The following is an 18,663-nucleotide window of genomic DNA, read 5'->3' as shown; positions in this document are numbered from 1 at the left end:
GACTATAGTGGGGCTGTCACCTACAACCTCCTGTTCCCATTGCTAAACTGCAAAGTATGCAGTGTTAGAATTTGGCAAAGGGAAAAGACTTGAGAAAATCTTTTTCAGGAAAATGATTAAGTTTTTCCTTTCTCTAAACATTTAGTAGTAAGTACATATTGATTTTATCTCAAATGGATTATAATTTACTTCTTTTGGTTTGTGTGTTTCAGCTGGAGAAGGGAATACAAAGGTGTTCCTAAATATAAGGAATGAGTTTTCTTCTTAGGTGAGGTCTGAGTCCTGTCTGGCTTAAATATGTTTTGTTTGTTGGGGAAAAGTGTAGGGGAACAGTTTCTAACTAATTCATGATAAAGACATTTTGGTAGAATAAAGTTGTTTATAAATTAGCTAGAATATAAAATGAATATATTTTCAGCCAACTACTAAGAGATCAGAATTTATGGGGAGAATTTTTTTAAACTTTTAAGTCCTGAGAAGGGGTTTGTATAGGGAACAATGAGAAGAGTATCCAGAACCACTTCCTTCTTCATAGTCCCTAGAAGAAAACATATCAAATATGTTGGAAAATAGCTCAAGTATCTTCCTGCTCCATAACATCTAACCTAGATTAGTGAAATAGCCTTTTAATTGTTCCCTTTGCCTCAAGGCTCTTACCAACCACTTCAGTCCATCTTTTGTACTGCTATCAACGTAATTTTACTTAGGCCCAGATCTAACCATGTGACTGCCTTACTCAATGAATTCCACGGTTTCCTCTTGATTCTATAATTAAATATAAACCTTTCTGTTTAGCTTTTAAACTCCTTCAGAATACTGCTATTTTGCCAGCCTCATTGCACATTATTCTGCAATCCATGACCCTGACAAATTTGCTTTCTCTCTGTGGCTTATAGAAAGCACCGTTTCCTTCCTTCATGCCTTTTCCTTGGCCATTCCATATTCATAGAATACATTCCCACCCCAAATTTCACAATTTTCCTTTAGGTTATTCAATTCTAAATGAATTAAAATATTTCTGAAAATACTTTCCCAACAGGAATAGTTATACAGATCTGGAAATATGATAAACTTATAATAATAAAAATCATATTGACTTCACTAAATGTTGTGAAAATGCTTGTGAGAGTTGCCCAGAACACAGCAGCCTTCCCCCCTACCCTCTCTCTCTCTCCCATAAGTAATTTAATTATTTTTGACCAGTTGTCCTGAGGGATTATGAGTGATTTAGGGATAACAGGCAAAAGAGTAATGTAATCCTTTTCTCTAGGCCAATTAGGAATTATTGATGCAAGCAGGAGACATAATATCAAGAAAATGAGGAAAAGAGATTACAAAAGGCTATGAGGAATGATATTCCCACCAGAGAAAGAAGGACTAGTTCATGAGGTGCAAGGAATCCATGTAGATCCTAGGAGACTTCACTTGTGTGGCTGATACTATGGGACTATGATCAAGGGAAGACTGAAAAATAATAGAATTATGTTTTTGAATACTAAACACACCTGGAGGTTGTTTCAATGTATTAGCTGAAAGAGAATTTGTTCCTTGGAAAAGGAAACAAGCACTTCTTAAACTGTAGGTCACAACCCTATATGAGGTCACAACCTGCAGTTTAAGAAGTGGTGAAGGGATCACAAGGGGAAAAAAGTTTAAGAAGCCACACACAAACACATCAGAAGTAGAGGAGAACAATAGAAGTGTAGTAGATATTCAATGAAGTTAGCAAGAAAACAACTCCTTAGAGGTTGAGTGAAAAAAGAGGTATCTGAACAGGAACTGAGGACAGTGAGATGACCACCAGTTAACTGATGATGAGTCCAACTGTGGTGGACCTGTGGAAAAAAATAGTAAAAAAAAATTACAATATTTATTCACAGGAAGTGAAAAATGAGTGACTGGGGGGGGAAATCCTATATAGAGTACTTGGGATGAGAGATTTGTGAAAGAACAAATTCACCTTCTTTTCACTGGAGCCCTATCCAAAGAAGAGCAATACTAAAGAATGTTCAGTACTCAAGGAGCTAGTAAATTGTGGTATTCCTGGAATTTAAAAAAAAATTACATACAAGTCACTTGTATTATTTCTAATAATTGGTGAATAAAATATTTATTACTCAAGCATTGCATGTCTCTAGGCTTTTAAGAGGAGTCAATTGTTATCCCTGATGGTTGAATATTGAAGTTGACAAATCACAGGAGACAATGGACCAGATGTTGAGAAGTATTTCAAAGGGAGTCTAGGCTTTTCATGTCAGGAGGGAATCTCTGACACAAGGTTAAAACTTTATCTTGGGTATTATATGCTTATTAATAATGTATTAGTTTAAAATCATGTTTGTGTTACAAACAAGTCACTATAACATGACAATTTAGATGACATGGAATGGAATATAAGGAAGTCATGTCCACAGAATGAAAATAGAAGTATCAAATGCTTAATATATGGATCTATAATTTCTGTCAATTTGAAAACTCTAAGAAATGCAATTTGGAAACTCAAATTAAAAGTGTCATTCTACTATTAAAATTAGGTACATCTTTTGAAGAAAAATTGCAAAGGAACTAGAGGGAAAAGGGAATTTATGACCTTTGTTAGGATTTACGTGCTTAGGTCATTGGGATGGATAGGCAATATCACTATAGTCATATTTTGGAGTATAGTATCTTGATATTTCATTAATGATACTCCAAGGACTCCATGCACGCAGTCTTTTGTTTAAGAGCATTTGCTTTATACATCTCCAAGGACCCCATCTTATTTAATCTTTTTACTTCCTCTCAATCCCAGCGTAGGCATAGTGCTCTGCACAAAATCAATTCTTAATAAATGTTTGCTGAATAGAATGGATTGCTAAATGGAATACAAATTTTAAGCATTTTCCTATCAATTCCAAATCAATATTTTAGCTGTCCAAAATTCTTCCTGGATACTGAATAGCTTTACCAAAGGAGACTTACTTGATTTAGGGCTAGAAGGGGCCTCAGAGTTTAATTAGTCAAACTCCATCAATTTATGGATCAGGAAATGAGATCTATAGATGGTAAATAACTTGTGTAATGTTACACATGAAGCAAGCTCATCTTCTGCCCACAAATCAAGTTTTCTTATACTTGGATTACATGTGGAGGTTGGCAAAAACTTATTTTTCACAATGACATTTTGAAGTAAATAGCATAAGTGTAGTTACTTCCATTTTAAAGACAAAAAGTTGAGGTTCTTAAAGGTTAAGTGCTTTGTTCGCTGGGCTAGTATCTGAGTTGAGATATGAACTGAAATCTCTTTACTCAATGTCATTCAGTTACCAACATGATTTCTTAAAGCATAGATCTGTTTCTGTCACCCTTTCCCCATCCTCCCAATCAATTATCATTAGTGGCTCCTTTTTTACTTCCAGGATCCAATATAATCTTCGTTTGGCATTTTAAGTTCTCCGTAACCTTATCCTTTCCTATCTTTCCAAACTTTTTACTCTTCACTATCCTCTTTATCCTCTATGTTGCAGTCACAATTGTCAATTTATTATTCTCTGCAATTGACATTATATTTCATCTTTCAACTCCTTTGCACTGATGTCCCTCATGCCTGAAATTCATCCTTTCTTATTAAGGCTTCTTAGCCTCTTGACTTCCTTCAAGAGTTAGTTCAAAGCCTGCTTTTTGTAGGAGGTCTTTTCCAGTTTACCTAGCTACAAGTGACTTCTTCTCTGAGATCACATTGTGTCTATTCTGCATATATCATGTGCGCACATAGTTATTTATATCCTATCCATACCATTGTATTAAGAGATACTTGAATTTTGGGACAGACTTTAATATTGTCTTTTTTTGTATTCATATATTTAGCACAGGACATGGAACATAGCAAATGCTTAAATGTTATTTGCCTGGCTGAATCTATCCACTGTTCTGTGTTACCATTATATAAAAAGAAACAAAGTTAATTTCAGTGTAAATTCTTAAGTGAACTTTTATTTCATTGGTAGAGATTACAACTTCTCTGACTTACTAGAAAGTCTTTAAGAGTTGCTGTCCCTGAAAAAAAATCACAATGTAAATAATAGGGTTATGAGTCTTTTTTTAATTTAGCTAGCTTTCATGTTAATGGACAGTCAAAAACTCTGACACTAGGTCCCTACTCAACGTGTGACTAGTGTAGGAGAAACTGGAAGAGCTTCCATCAAGCAAATATTAATTATGCACCAATATGTTGAGCATACAATGGAAGGTAAAGAAAACATATGTATAATGCAAATACCATAAATTTACAATTAGCTATATGTGGCTTATCCATAGTAAAACTTGTCTTTAGTTTGGCATCTAAACTACAGAATCTCTAGGATGAAGAGTTTTTTTCTTTGCCATGAATCTTCCACAGTTCTTCACTAAACTTCTACCTCAATGCGTAATGTTCCCTATTCAAGAAAGGTATGCCCTATGATGAGTTTCACAGATCATAGGATATTAGAAGTAGAAGGAACATTTAAAAATCAACTAGTTGGAACTGCGGATTTAAAGATGGAAAGGGACTTAACAGTCAATTCCAAACTCTTCATTTCATAGGTGAGGAAACTGAGGCAAGAGAAATGAAATAGCATGCCCAAGGGCACTCCCTTAACTATAGAAATATAGTGACTGGTGGCCATATTGGAGAATTCACTTGTTCATTGGCAACCAGGTATTTAGAATCATGATCCACTCTTGAAACTAGTTCTTTTGACTATTATGTTAATGTTTTTTCTTACCTCACCATGCATCCTGAGCAAAGCTTTCTTATGATTCTAATGTATCTAGGAGATCATCCAATGGTCTTCTTTGGGTGAAAAGAATCAAAAACTGACTGCCCCATGCCTTATAATTCTGTCATACTTGCTATGGAAAGGATTTAAACGGGCTTGGTTTCCCCAAATATCCCCTCAAACAAGCAAACACAAACCAGCAGACTTGGTTTAATTGAATTAACAAGCACTAGCATTAGACTCAGGGTACCTGAGTTTGAATCCTATGTACTTGTGAGCATGTCACTCTGTTCCTCAGTATTCTCATCTGTAAATGGATAGGACTGTGCTAGATGACCTCTAAAGTCCTGTACATATTTCAATTTATGATCCTCTCATGGCACTAAATGTTTCCTTTCTTAAAAATAAAAGGTGGCATGCTTTTTTATACCCTTGAGTTGGATGCTTGAGGTAAGGTACTGAAATCCCCTAAGGACAACTTTGAAAGAGAAAGGTAACTGATGAATCTCAGGAGAAGAAAAAAATATATAACTATGAACACATACATACACAGCTATTTCTCAAGGTGGATTAGCTCAATAAAAATTATGACCTTTTTCCCTCTACCTTATTTTATTTTCCAGTCCTAAAAATATTGCCAGCGCCTGAGGCGTAAGTCAGTGCAGGCCTCCATTATCACTCCAGAGACTTGGCACTTTCCTCATTAGGATCCTTAGACTCTAACTGAGTGACCTTGTTTGGTGAGAAGACACAGATGGAGTCTGTCAGTAAATCTTGTTAATGTAACAAGTATTCCTACTGTTAGATGAGTGTTGCACCTGATACTGGCATCTCTTTCCTTGGTAAACAACCCCTGTTCCCTCCCTGCAACATGAGCCCTCTTCCCTCACTATATCAGCTTTTTCAACATTAGCTTGTACCAAGGATTATCAAAAAGAGCATTACTTGCTGTGAAGGTGTGCTACTCTCTAACTCTTAATAACAACTTCTCACTGGCTACTGAAGGCTGCATAGTGTTCTTTAGGGGTTGAGGACAGGTACTTGCCCAAAGTATTCTTTTTATTGGAAAATCCTTTAGGTTGTAAATAAGATCCAATTCTCATTATCATTGCACTGATCCTTAAATGTTTGAAATATTTTTAACAATCTCTTGTTTATGCACTTGTATCATAGAATGAAGGAAAATATCTAAGGAGAATTTGAATCTGTAGATATTTCCAAAAGGGAGAAGAAACCATTTATATGAATATTTGTATATACCTAAATATTGATACATTTAGTGACTAAAAAGCAGTGAAAGCAGGAAAGTTGCAGCAGCTCAGGACAAATTTTGATATTCCAAAAATGTAGAAATAAAAGGCAATTTTACATAAAAATAATTTCTAAAATAATTGGATGCAAAGATAAACAACTTTGAATGCATGATCTTGCCCTTCATCATTAATTAGTGGAATATCATTCACTAATGGTTGTAATTATGTTGGAAATAATTCATCAGATATTTGTGGAGTGTCTCCTATTTGTAGAGTGCTACTTTAGGAAATAAGAGAATTACAAAAGAAATAATGACTACAATCCCAATTCTTACTTGTTGAGGAGAAATGACTGAATTCTGCTAATGAAAATGTATACAATGAGGTTTTTTCATATTTGTTGAGTGACTATAAGGCAGTAACTATGTGCTAATAAGATATGTATAGACAATAAAAGCTCTAAAAGTTTGGAGGAAAAGGAGATCAATATTGACTCAAGTAGTCAAGAAAGGTCTGGTGGAAGAGGTGATGTGCTTAGTCTGGAAAAGAGAAGGCATGATTAATATCTTCAGGGGTGCAGAGAAATATCACTTGGAAACACAATTTAAATTATTCTGCTTATGCTCAGAAAGCAGAGCTACAGGGCATGTAGAAAGTACAGAGAGGCAAATTCAATCTCCAAATCAGGAAAAATTTTGAAACAGAACTCTGAAAAAAGTGGAGTAGGTTGCTTTGGAGAGTAACAAGTTGAATTCTTCATTGAATTCTCCAATAAATTGACTGCTGGACAACCACTTCTTGGAATACAGGAGGCACTTCTTGTATGGGTATATGTTGAGCATATACATATATATATATATATATATGTATATATATATACACATATATATACACACATATATATATATGCTCAACATATATATGTGTGTGTGTATATATGTATGTGTATATGTATATATATGTGTGTGTGTATATATATATATATATATATATATAATCAGAGACAGAGAGAGATAGAAACAGAGACAGAGAGAGTTACATGCAGACAGAGAGACAGAGACAGATTGAGCCACCTGGAGAGAAAGAGCTAGGAAATACTGGGACAGATAGATTGTAATGGATTTGGAAAGCTGTTGGGGATGGAGGACAGTGCCTTCTTACTACGGTAAATGACAAGCATTAGATCTTCTATCATATCTGCATCAATAATAAAGTGATGTTTTTAGTATACTAGTTTTGTCATTTGGCAGGATACTGTTGTGAAGATCTAATCATGTAATTCTCCTATTTAATCAAACCAAGGGTCTTCTTATTGCTTCTAGGATGAAATATGAAGTCCTCTGTTTAGCTTTCAAAGCCCTCCATAAGCTGTTCCAAATCTTTCTTTCCACCTCACTGCATATTGCTTACCCTCTCACACTCTGATGATCCAGCTAAACTGGTTTTCCCTCTGTTCCTCACACACAGTGCTCCATCTATTTTTGCTTTGCCTTTACACTAGCAGATGTATGGAATTCACTCAGTCCTAATCGTTGCTTTAGAGAAACTCTTTCTTCCTTTAACATCCAATTCAAGCACAATATTTATATATGAACTTTGCCATATTCCAACCAATTGCTTGTGCTTTCCCACCATAACTACTTTCATCTAACTATGTTGCATATGCCACTTTATATTTATGCTGGACATATGCATAATTGTTCTTGTTTCCTTCTATAAAATCTAAGACCTAATGAATAGGGATCATTTCATTCTGTGTGTATATATATATACATACATACATACATACACACACACACACACACATATACATATATATATATTTATTTATATATGCCCTGTGTCTAGCACACAGTCAGTGCTTAAGAAATATTTTTTAAGAAGATGATGCAGAGAAGCCAGGAAGTTTCCTGAGCTCTCCCCCGTTTCCCTCAGAAACAACCTTAAATCTAGCCTCTAAACAAATTCTGGAGTGAAAGAACCCACAAAAAGACACAGTGCCTACATCAAAAGCCTCCAAGGAAAACACAGATTGGTCTCAGGCCATGGAAGAGCTCAAAAAGCATTTGGAAAAGCAAATAAGAGAAGTATAAGAAAAAATGGGAAGAGAAATGAGAGTCATGCAAGAAAACCATGAAAAACAAGTCAATGACTTGCTAAAGGAGACCCAAAAAAAATACTGAAGAAAATAACATCTTTTAAAATAGATTAACTCAGATGGCAAAAGAGTTCCAAAAAGGCAATGAGGAGAAAAATGCCTTGAAAGGCAGAATTAGCCAAATGGAAAAGGAGGTCCAAAACACCACTGAAGAAACACAATCAGGATAATACAAGATCTAGCAGCTTCTACCTTAAGGGACTGAAGGGCTTGGAATATCATATTCCACAGGTCAATGGAACTAGGATTAAAACCAAGAATCACCTACCCAGCAAAACTGATTATCGTGCTCCAAGGCAAAATATAGATTTTCAATAAAATAGAGGACTTTCAAGCTTTCTCAGTGAAAAGACCAGAGCCGAATAGAAAATTTGACTTTCAAATACAAGAATCAAGAGAAGCATGAAAAGGTAAACAAGAAAGAGAAATCATAAGGGACTTACTAAAGTTGAACTGTTTTGTTTACATTCCTACACAGAAAGATGATGTGTATAATCCATGAGACCTCAGTATTAGGGTAACTGAAGGGAATATACATACATACATACATATATATTATATATATATAATATATGTGTGTATATATATGTATATATGTATATATATATATATATATATATATATATAGAGAGAGAGAGAGAGAGAGAGAGACAGAGAGAGAGAGAGAGAGACAGAGAGACAGAGAGAGAGAGAGAGACAGAGGGCACAGGGTGACTTGAATATGAAGGGATAGTATCTAAAAAAGTAAAATCAAATTAAGGGATGAGAGAGAAATATATTGAGAGAGGCAGAGATAGAATGGGGTAAATTATCTTGCATAAAAGTGGCTAGAAAAAGCAGTTCTGTAGGAAGGGAAGAGGGGGCAGGTGAGGGGGAATGAGTGAATCTTGCTCTTATCAGATTTGACCTGAGGAGGGAACAACATATGCACTCAATTGGATATCTTACCTCACAGGAAAGAAGGAGGAAGGAGATAAAAAGTTGTGGGGGGGGGGTGATAGAAGGGAGGGCAGATAGGGGGAGGAGGTAATCAAAAACAAACACTTTCAAAAAGGGACAGGATCAAGGGAGAAATTTGAATAAAAGGGGATAGGATAGGAAGGAGCAAAATATAGTTAGTCTTTCACAACATGAGTAATATGGAAGGGTTTTGCATAATGATACACATGTGGCCAATGTTGAATTGTTCGCCTTCTTAGGGAGGGTGTATGGAGAGGGAAGAGGGGAAAGAATTTGGAACTCAAAGTTTTAAAAACAGATGCTCAAAAAAAAACGTTTTTGCATGCAATTAGGAAATAAGACATACAGGCAATGGGACATAGAAATTTATCTTGCCCTACAAGAAAGTAAGGGAAAAGTGGATGGGGTGGGGAGTGGGGTGACAGAAGGGAGGGCTGACTGGAGAATGGGGCAAGCACAATATATGACATCTTGGAGTGGGGGGGAGGGTAAAAATGGGGAGAAAATTTGTGATTCAAATTCTTGTGAAAAACAATGCTGAAAACTAAAAATATTAAATAAATTAATTCAAATTCCAGCAAAAAAAATTATCAAGAAAAAAGTGCCCTGATATCCTAGAACCAGATGGTAAAATTGTCATTGAAAGAATCCACCAAACACCTCCTGAAAGAAAACCTAAAATGAAAATTCTAAAGAATAATGCAGCCAAATTGTAGAACTATAAGATAAGGAGTAAATACTGCAAGGAGCCAGAAAGAAACAATTAAATATCAAGGATCCACAGTCAGGCTTACACAGGATTTAGTAGCTTCTACATTAAAGCATCTGAGGGCTTGGGCGATGATATTCTAGAAGGCAAAGAAGCTTGGCTTACAACAAAGAGTCAACTAGCCATCAAAATTGAGAATAATCTTTCAGGGAAAAAATGGACATTCAAGGAAATAGGGGACTTTCAAATTCCCAATGAAAAGACCAGAGCTGAACTGAAAATTCAATCTTCAAATACAAAACTCAAGGCAAGCATAAAAAGGTCAATGGAAAAGAAAAAAAAAAGCATATCATTCAATAAGGTTAAACTGCTTACATCCCCTACATGGGAAGATGATAATTATAGTTCTAAAGAACTATTTCTTTTTAGGGCAGTTAAAGAAGGGTACATACATAGAAAGTGTGTACATATAAGTTGACTTTGATGTGAAGACATAGAAAAAATTAAAGTGTGAAAAAGGGGATTGTACTGAGAAGAGAGGAAAAGGAAATGCAGAATGGGGTAAATTATATTACACGAAGAGGCATGAAAGATCTACTACAGTAGAGGGGGAAAAGGGAGGGGTTGAACAATGTTTGAGAACATACACTGTTAGTTGCATAAAGATAGCTATCTTACCCTATAGGGAATTAGGAGGGGGAGGCAAAAAGAAAAGGGATGGGGAGCTAATAGAAGAGAGGGCAGACTGAAGGAGGCAGTGGTCAGAAGCAAAACATTGGTGAGTATAGACAGACTGAAAGAGAGAGAGAGAGAGAGAGAGAGAGAGAGAGAGAGAGAAGGAAAAATGTGATGGAGTGAAATACAGTTAGCAATCATAACTGTGAATGTGAATGGGATGAACTCTCTCATAAAAAGGAAGTAGAAGGTAGAATGGATTAAAAATCAGAATCCTACAATATGTTTACAAAAAAAAAGAAACATATAGAGACACACAGAGTAAATGTAAAAGGCTGCAAAAGAATGTATTATGCTTCAGCTGCAATAAAAAAAAGAAGCAGTGGTAACAATGCTGATCTCAGAAAAAGCAAAAGCAAAAATAGATCTAATCAAAAGAGATGAGGGAGCAAGCTACATCTTGCTAAAAGGTACCATAGACAATTAAGTAATATCAATACTACACATACATGCACCAAGTGACCTCAAGCTCTCTCTCTCAAAACTAGATAAATCTAGTTAAAATAAATAAGAAATAAGTTAAGGAAGTGAATAGAATTTTAGAAATTGAGATATAATAGGCCTCTGGAGAAAATTGAATGGGGATAGAAAAGAATGTACCTTTTTCTTAGTGGTACATGGAACCTACACAAAAATTGATGGTGCATTAGGGCATAATAAAACCTCACAATGAAATGTAGAATGGTAAAAATATTGAAGCCATCTCTTTTTTCAGGTCTTGATGCAATAAAAATTACGTGTAATAAAAGGCCATGGACAGATAGTTTAAAAAATAAGTGGAAACTAATGAATCTAATCCTAAAGAATAAGTGGGTCAAGCAAGAAACCATAGAAACAATCAATAACTTCATCCAAGAGGGTGACAGTAATTAGATAACATTCCAAAACTTACACGATGCAGCCAAAACAGTTCTTAAGGAAAATTTTATATCTCTAATTGCTTGCACGAATAAAATAGGGAAAGAGCAGATCAATGCATTGAGCATGCAACAAAAATTTAACAAGAAATTTAAAATCCCCAATTAAACACCAAATTCAAAATTCTGAAATCAAAGGAGAGATTTAAAAAAAAATTGAAAGTATAAAGACCATTGAACTAACAAATAAAACTAAGAGCTGGTTTTATTTTAAAAAATAAAATAGATAAACCTTCGGTTAATTTTATTTTTTTTATGGTTTGATGTTTTGTTTTAATGGAAAAATACAGTTTTGGTTGCAGTTCCAAGGAAGCCTGATTACTGTGTGTTCATCTGTGTGAGTGAGGCCAATAGTCTAGTAATCCAAAGCAGAACTGGAGCCTTTGGAGGAAAGGCCAATGGAGGGGGGATCAGTGGCTGTGGAAATTAAAAAGCTGCAGGGGGCAGGGGAGGGGGGGGGGAGTTCCTAGAAATTGTAAACATTCTCAAAGATTGTGCTGGTGCCTGGAGAGCTTAAGAGTTCCTCCTCCCCCTCCCCCCTCCTCCCCTTCCCCTCCCCTTCCCCCTCCTCCTCCTCCTCCTCCTCCCCCCTCCTCCATCTAAAGCTGGAAGATCGGTTTTCAGACAAATCAGAAAGCATTTCTTAGTCAATAACTGTGTGCTAAGTGCTGGGGATACAAAGAAAAACCTCTTGCAACTTGGTTCATTTTAATCCTACAGCACTGATTAGTGAGTGGGAGCAATCAGGACTAGAGGCCCTACCCACAAGCAGCTTTCCCTCTGCAAACCTTCACACTTGCTTTATCACTACTGAGAACATGGACTGTCCATCTGAGGAAGGGGAACCCCATTACCTGCCTAAGTGTACCAGGCAGCCTTGAGGGTCTGGATTGAGAGGTTAATGTGAAGAAGGGAGGAGAAGGCTTCAATATAGGGGAAGAATGTGGGAAGAGCTGACAGGTCCATCAGCCTGGAGAGGTAGGTGAAAGGAATACTGTGTAGGCCTTAAATGCCAGGCTGAGTACTTTGGAGTTTAGCCTAGAAGAAAGAGGGAGTTATTGAATGTTTTTGAGTCTGGGTGTGACATAGCTAAGTCTGTTTGTCCCTTGGGAAGATGACTTTGGTAACTGTGTGGAAAATGGAGTGGACAAAGAAGAAACAAGTTTGGAAGTTCCTTTAGTTGAAGTGAGAACTGATTAGGGAGGGGAAGGGAATAAGAGTAGGTTGGAAGCCAAGTGAGTGGGCGAGGGAAGGAGACATCTGTTTGTAGCTCCTTCAAGGCACTGCGCTTTCTAGCTGATCCTAATTCTGAGCAGGTGTTAACTGGTGAAGGTCCTGGGGAGCAACAGGGCAGAACAAAGGCTGGGATCACTTTCCATGCCTCATCTCTTCATATTCCCATTTCCTCTCCCTTCCCCAGCTCCTGTGAAGCAGAGCAAAGTCAATGTCTATCCCTCCTATTCTGAGAGGCCACTACTATGAGGAAATGGAGGCCCAAAGAGGTCAGGTGACTTGCCGAAGCTCACAGGATACAGGGAAATGTCAAAGCCAGGCACACAACGCTCTCAAGTAGAGACTCTGCCCAGAATCGTGGCCCCTATGGGTGCTCTAGGCCAGTTTCATAGCTGTGCAGGCAATGTCATGGGGTGGAGCAAGAAGCTCAGAAGATGCTCTTCCCTGAAAGATCCTGGAGCACACCTGGAAGGCCTGACCCAGGCCACTGGGGAAGGCATAGGCTCTCACTTCTTTTTTCTCTGGATGACAATCCAGCCCTCTTCAGCAGCTTCGAGCCCAAGGGAGGCCAGGCTAGTGGCAGCTGATGGACCAGCCTGGACATCACAGGACAGGGCAGGGGTTTCCCTGCTGTCAGTCATCTCCATTTCCTCAGCTCCCCCATTTATTTTTTCCTCCTGGTCTGAGATGTCTTTGGTCTGGTCGACTGTCAGGACCTCCATGGCTTTGACTTCATCTGCTTCTGGTCCGCCAGGGGCAGGTTTCCATTTTCTACGAGGGTATCAAATTCGATGCTCATGTCAGCCTCTTCATCTTGCTCCAAGTCAGTGTTCTGGACGAAATAGTCCCGGACTGCTCTCCCGAGCCACAGGGCCTTCTCGCGACTGTGGGCTCCCCCGAAGCTGTTCTTCACAATCTGCAGCTCAGACCAGGCCTCCAGCACCGCGCGAACACCGGCGCCAAACCAAGCCCCCGACTGTTCCTCCTTGAATGCCACCGTGTCCGACGTCGCCGCAGCAGGTCACCGGTAAATTTGATTTAAAAAAAAAGAAAGAAAATAAAATTACCAGTATCAAAAATGAAAAGGATGAATTTGTCACAAATGAAGAGGAAATTAAAGCCATAATTAGGAGCTATTATGACCAATTTTATGCGAATAAATCTGAGAATCTAAGTGAAACACATATTTACAAAAATATAAATTCCCCAGATTAAAAGAGGAAAACAAAGACACAACCCCATTTTAGAAAAGAAAAAAAGAAATGGAACAAACCATCAGTGAACTCCCTTAGAAAAAATCACCATGGCTAGATGGAATTACAAGTATATTTTACCATACACTTAAAAGACAATTCCAATTCTATAGAAACTATTTGGAAAAAATAGACAAAGAAGGAGTCCTACCAAATTCCCATCATGGCATAAATATGATGCTGCTCCTTAAACCAGGAAGAGGCAAAATATGAGAAAGAAAATTATGGACCAATTTCCCTACTGAATATTGATGCAAAAATTTTATATAAAACGTTAGTAAAAGACTGCCTCAATTTATGAACTGTATCATCCACTATGACCAGGTGGGATTTGTAGCAGGAACACAGGGCTGATTCAATGTTAGGAAAACTACTGTCATAATTGATCATATCAATAATAAAACCAAAATGGTTTTATTAAAAATTAATAAAACCAAAATTATTATCATGGTTATCTCAATATATGTAGAAAAAGCTTTTGAAAAATAGACCACCCAATTGTATTAAAAACACTAGAGAACATAAAAATAACTTAAAATATGTAATATCTCTCTGAAACAATCCTAGACAATCTACTTAATAAAAACTACTTAATAATTAACAACTTTAACAAAGTCAAAGCATATAAAGTAAGCTAACTAAACAATCAGCATTTCTATATATTGCCAACAAAGTCCAGCAACAAGAAATAGAAAGACAAATTCCTTTTAAAATAATTGTAGATGATATAAAATATTTGGGAGTCTACCTGCCAAGACAAACAGAGGAACTATATGAACACAATTACAAAACATTTTTCACGCAAATAAAGTGAGATCAAAACAATAAGAAAAATATCTGTTGCTCATGCATAGGCTGAGCCAATATAATAAAAATGACAATTCTACATAATTTACTTTATCCAGTGCTATACCAACTAACCTACCAAAAAATATTTTGTAGAGCTAGAAAAAACAATACCAAACTGCATCTGGAAGAACAAAAGTTCAAGAATATCAAGGGAAATAATGAAAAAATACAAAGGAAGGTGGCCTAGACATACCAGATCTAAATTTATATTAAAAAACAGCAATGGTAAAAAAAAAAAAAAACTATTTGGTACTGGTTAAGAAATAGAGTGATGGATAAGTGGAATAGGTAAGGCACATAAAACATTGTAGTAAAAGACTATAGTAATCTTATGTTTGACAAACCCAAAGACTTTAGTTTCTGGGATAAGAACTCAGGAATTTACCAAAAAAAAAATCAATGGGAAAAATTGGAAAATAGAATGGCAGAAACTTGGCATAGACCAATGTCTCACACTGTATACCAAGGTAAGGTCAAAATGGGTATGTGATTTAGACATGAAAGGTGATACTATAAGGAAATTAGGAGAGCAAGGAAAAGTTTATGTGTCAGATATGGAATTTGTGACCAAACAAGAGAGAGAGAACGTCATGAAATTCAAAATGGATAATTTTGATTACATTAAATTTAAAAGTTTTTATACAAACAAAGCCAATGCAAGCAAGATTAGGAGGAAAGCATAATGCTGGGAAAGAATTTTTATAGCCAATGTTTTTGATAAAGACCTTATTTCTAAAATATATAGAGAACTGAATCAAATTTATAAGAATAAAGTCATTCCCCAATAGACAAATGGTCAAAGGATAAGAATAGGGAGTTTCAGAAATTAAAGCTGTCTACAATCATATGAAAAAACCATTATCAATTAGAGAAATGCAAATCAGAACTCTGAGATACTGCTTCATATACCTATCAGACTGGCTAGTATGGCAGAAAAGAAAAATGATAAATGTTGGAGAAGACATGGGAAAATTAGGATACTAATGCATTGTTGGTAGAATTGTGAACTGATCCAACCAATCTGGTGAACAGTTTGGAACTACATCCAAAAGGCTATAAAAATATGCATGCCCTTTGGTCCTGCAGTACCACTTTTAGGTCTGTATCCCAAAGAGATTATACAAATGGTAAAAGAATCCACATGTACGAAAATATTTATAGCATCTCCTTTTGTGGTGGCAAAGAAATGGAAATCGGGGGGATGCCCATCAATTGGGGAATGGCTGAACAAGTTGTGGTATATGAATGTAATGGAATACTATTGTGCTACGAGAAATGATGAGCAGGCAGATATCAGAAAAAAACCCAGAAAGACTTATATGAACTGATGCTGAGTGAAGTGAGCAGAACCAGGAGAATATTGTACACAGTAACAGCCACATTGTGTGATGACTAACTTTGATAGATTTATCTCTTCTTAGCAATGCAAGGACCTAAGACAACTCCAAAAGACTCATGATAGAAAATGCTATCCACATCCAGAAAAAGAAGTGTAGAGTCTGAATGAAGATCAAAGCATATATTTGCTCTCTCTCTTTTTTTTGTTTCTTCTTTCTTTTGTTTCTACCATTGGTTCTAATTCTTTTTTACACCACGAATTTAATGTGTAAATAGATTTAATATGAATGTATATGTAGAGCCTATATCAAATTACATGCCATCTTGGGGTGAGTGAGGGGAGAGATAGGGAGAAAATCTGGAACTCAAAATCTTACAGAAGTGAATGTTGAATAATAAAAGTAAATAAATAAATTTACAAAATTAAAAAAAGAAATGTTTATTGATTGCTCTCTATTCTTCTAGTAATTGGTTATCTCTTCAGAACTGTGTTCTGGACATAGATTCCATTATCTAGTTCTACCAGATGTGGATTATCTTGTAGTTTATCCAATGTATCCAGTGTAAACAGGTTTCATTACATGTTTCACATTGTAATAGGTAGAAATCTAAGAGTTCTTTATTTGACTTAGGTAGTGATTATAGTTCTTTTAACAAGATTCTTCTGATTCTCCTGAACTCGTCTAAGGTGATATGCTATCTGATTAAGGTCCCTGATTTCTATGTTGCCCACATTCAGGGTCAAAAACTCTCAAAATTGCATTCATCTGGGTGTTGTTCATACACACACACACAGACACACATGTATATGCATGCTCATGTATGTATGTGTATGCATACATATATATATGTGTGTGTGTGTATATATTTATAGATACATACATAGATATATCTTATTTGAGATCTGGTTCTGTCTTGATTTCACTGGGGGGAGAAGGAAAAATTAATCAATATACTGGGTACCATATGTCATTCAGGTCCTGGTATCTTTAAAGATGGAGGGAAAACACATCGTCACTATTCAGGGCTCCAATGGCATCACAGTTCTCAGTGCACTCCCACAAGATACTGGGACATATTGATTAAGGTAAGCAAAACCTAATAGGATTCATTCACTATTCAAATTAAATTTACTTTATAGTAGCTGTGAACATTGTCACAAAGACTGAAAATTGTCTGAAGTTCTACAGATAAAGGATAATAATTAATCCATCTTATCAAGGCAGATATTTTGTGGAAAGCAAGAGTGGGTTGATGACAACACAGTTTTTATATGACATTATCTGTTTCTCATTAGACAGAGGTAATAATGATACCCAAAATGTCATAAATTAGCAGGTGTTACAAATGCCAGAGAGTACAAAGAGATAATACAAAAATAGTCCTGAAATGTTTAGGGACTTGGGAAAAAAATAATGAATCCAATATGGAAATATGTGACCTGATAAAATCTAAAAATTTCTCCCAAGAAGGGAGAAATTAAGAAAGAAAAATCTTGGCAAATATTTCCTAAGGAACATGGCCTAATGTTGTTTTGTTTCTAACTATTTCAATGGTGGTGAGATGGTGAGTAATACATTAGATGAAGCAATAACTAGGATAGAGATCAGGTTGACCTGTTGACATAAAGACAATACCTTGTTTATGGAGACACAAGAGTTATATAGATAAGAATGTGCTTTATTAAGATGCCTAAGGAATAAAAGTTGTACTAGGATGGTATTTTCAGAAGTATTGTTTAGGTAACAAGATTTTGTTTCAAAACTGATTGTTTCCAATCAAATGTTAACATAGAGTTTATAACTTCTTGGTATCTAAGTATAAATTGTATGTTTTGTATGAGTATGATAATGTTGTAGGTTTGTTCTTTTTTTATAGTTACATAGAATTTTAGATTTGTAGAGCTATCTTTGGCCATCTAAATTAATCTGTGCTAAAACTGAACAATTATTGTCAGAAGACTTCCAATGGGGAACCATTTCCTAGGGTAGATACATTAGGATAGCACTATTAGGAAGTGTTTTCATTACGTCAAGCCCAAATTTGCCACCATGAAAATTCTATGCATTAATTGTGGGGCCAAAGAGCAAAAGTCTAATTCTTATTCTCCATGAAAAAACATCAAATACTTCAAAACAGCTACCATGTTCCCTTTAACCTTTTTTTCTCTAAGAACTTTTGTATTAATCTTGTATTACTTCTTACTTCTTCCATGTTCTGCATGTTTCTCTTTAAAACTAACAGTAACAGACAGACCCAAAACAAGGATTGCTGTTGGACATATTTTTTTAATGGAACACAAATAATGGGAATGGAAAATAGCTTTTGAAAAGGAAAGTGGTTCTGATTGTATAACTCAGGTGTGTTAAAATGCCACCCTAACAGGGGGGCAGAGCCAAGATGGCGGCAGGAAAGCAGGGATTTGCTTGAGCTCCCCACCAAATTCCTCCAAATACCTGTAAAAAATGGCTCTGAACAAATTCCAGAACTGCAGAACCAACGAAATCACAGAGGGAAAC

General features: G+C 36.1%; 1 pseudogene; it reads right to left on the bottom strand.

Annotated features, from left to right (window-relative positions):
- Window positions 1-12,329: 12,329 nt before the first annotated feature.
- On the bottom strand, window positions 12,330-18,367 carry LOC118836955 (annotated as a pseudogene).
- Between the last annotated feature and the right edge of the window lie 296 nt (window positions 18,368-18,663).

The sequence above is a fragment of the Trichosurus vulpecula genome, chromosome 2 (genome assembly GCF_011100635.1).
Source record: "Trichosurus vulpecula isolate mTriVul1 chromosome 2, mTriVul1.pri, whole genome shotgun sequence".
In the NCBI taxonomy this organism is placed as follows: Eukaryota; Metazoa; Chordata; class Mammalia; order Diprotodontia; family Phalangeridae; genus Trichosurus; species Trichosurus vulpecula.
Note: the sequence above shows the minus strand (reverse complement) of the source record. Positions and strands in the feature narration are given on the sequence as shown.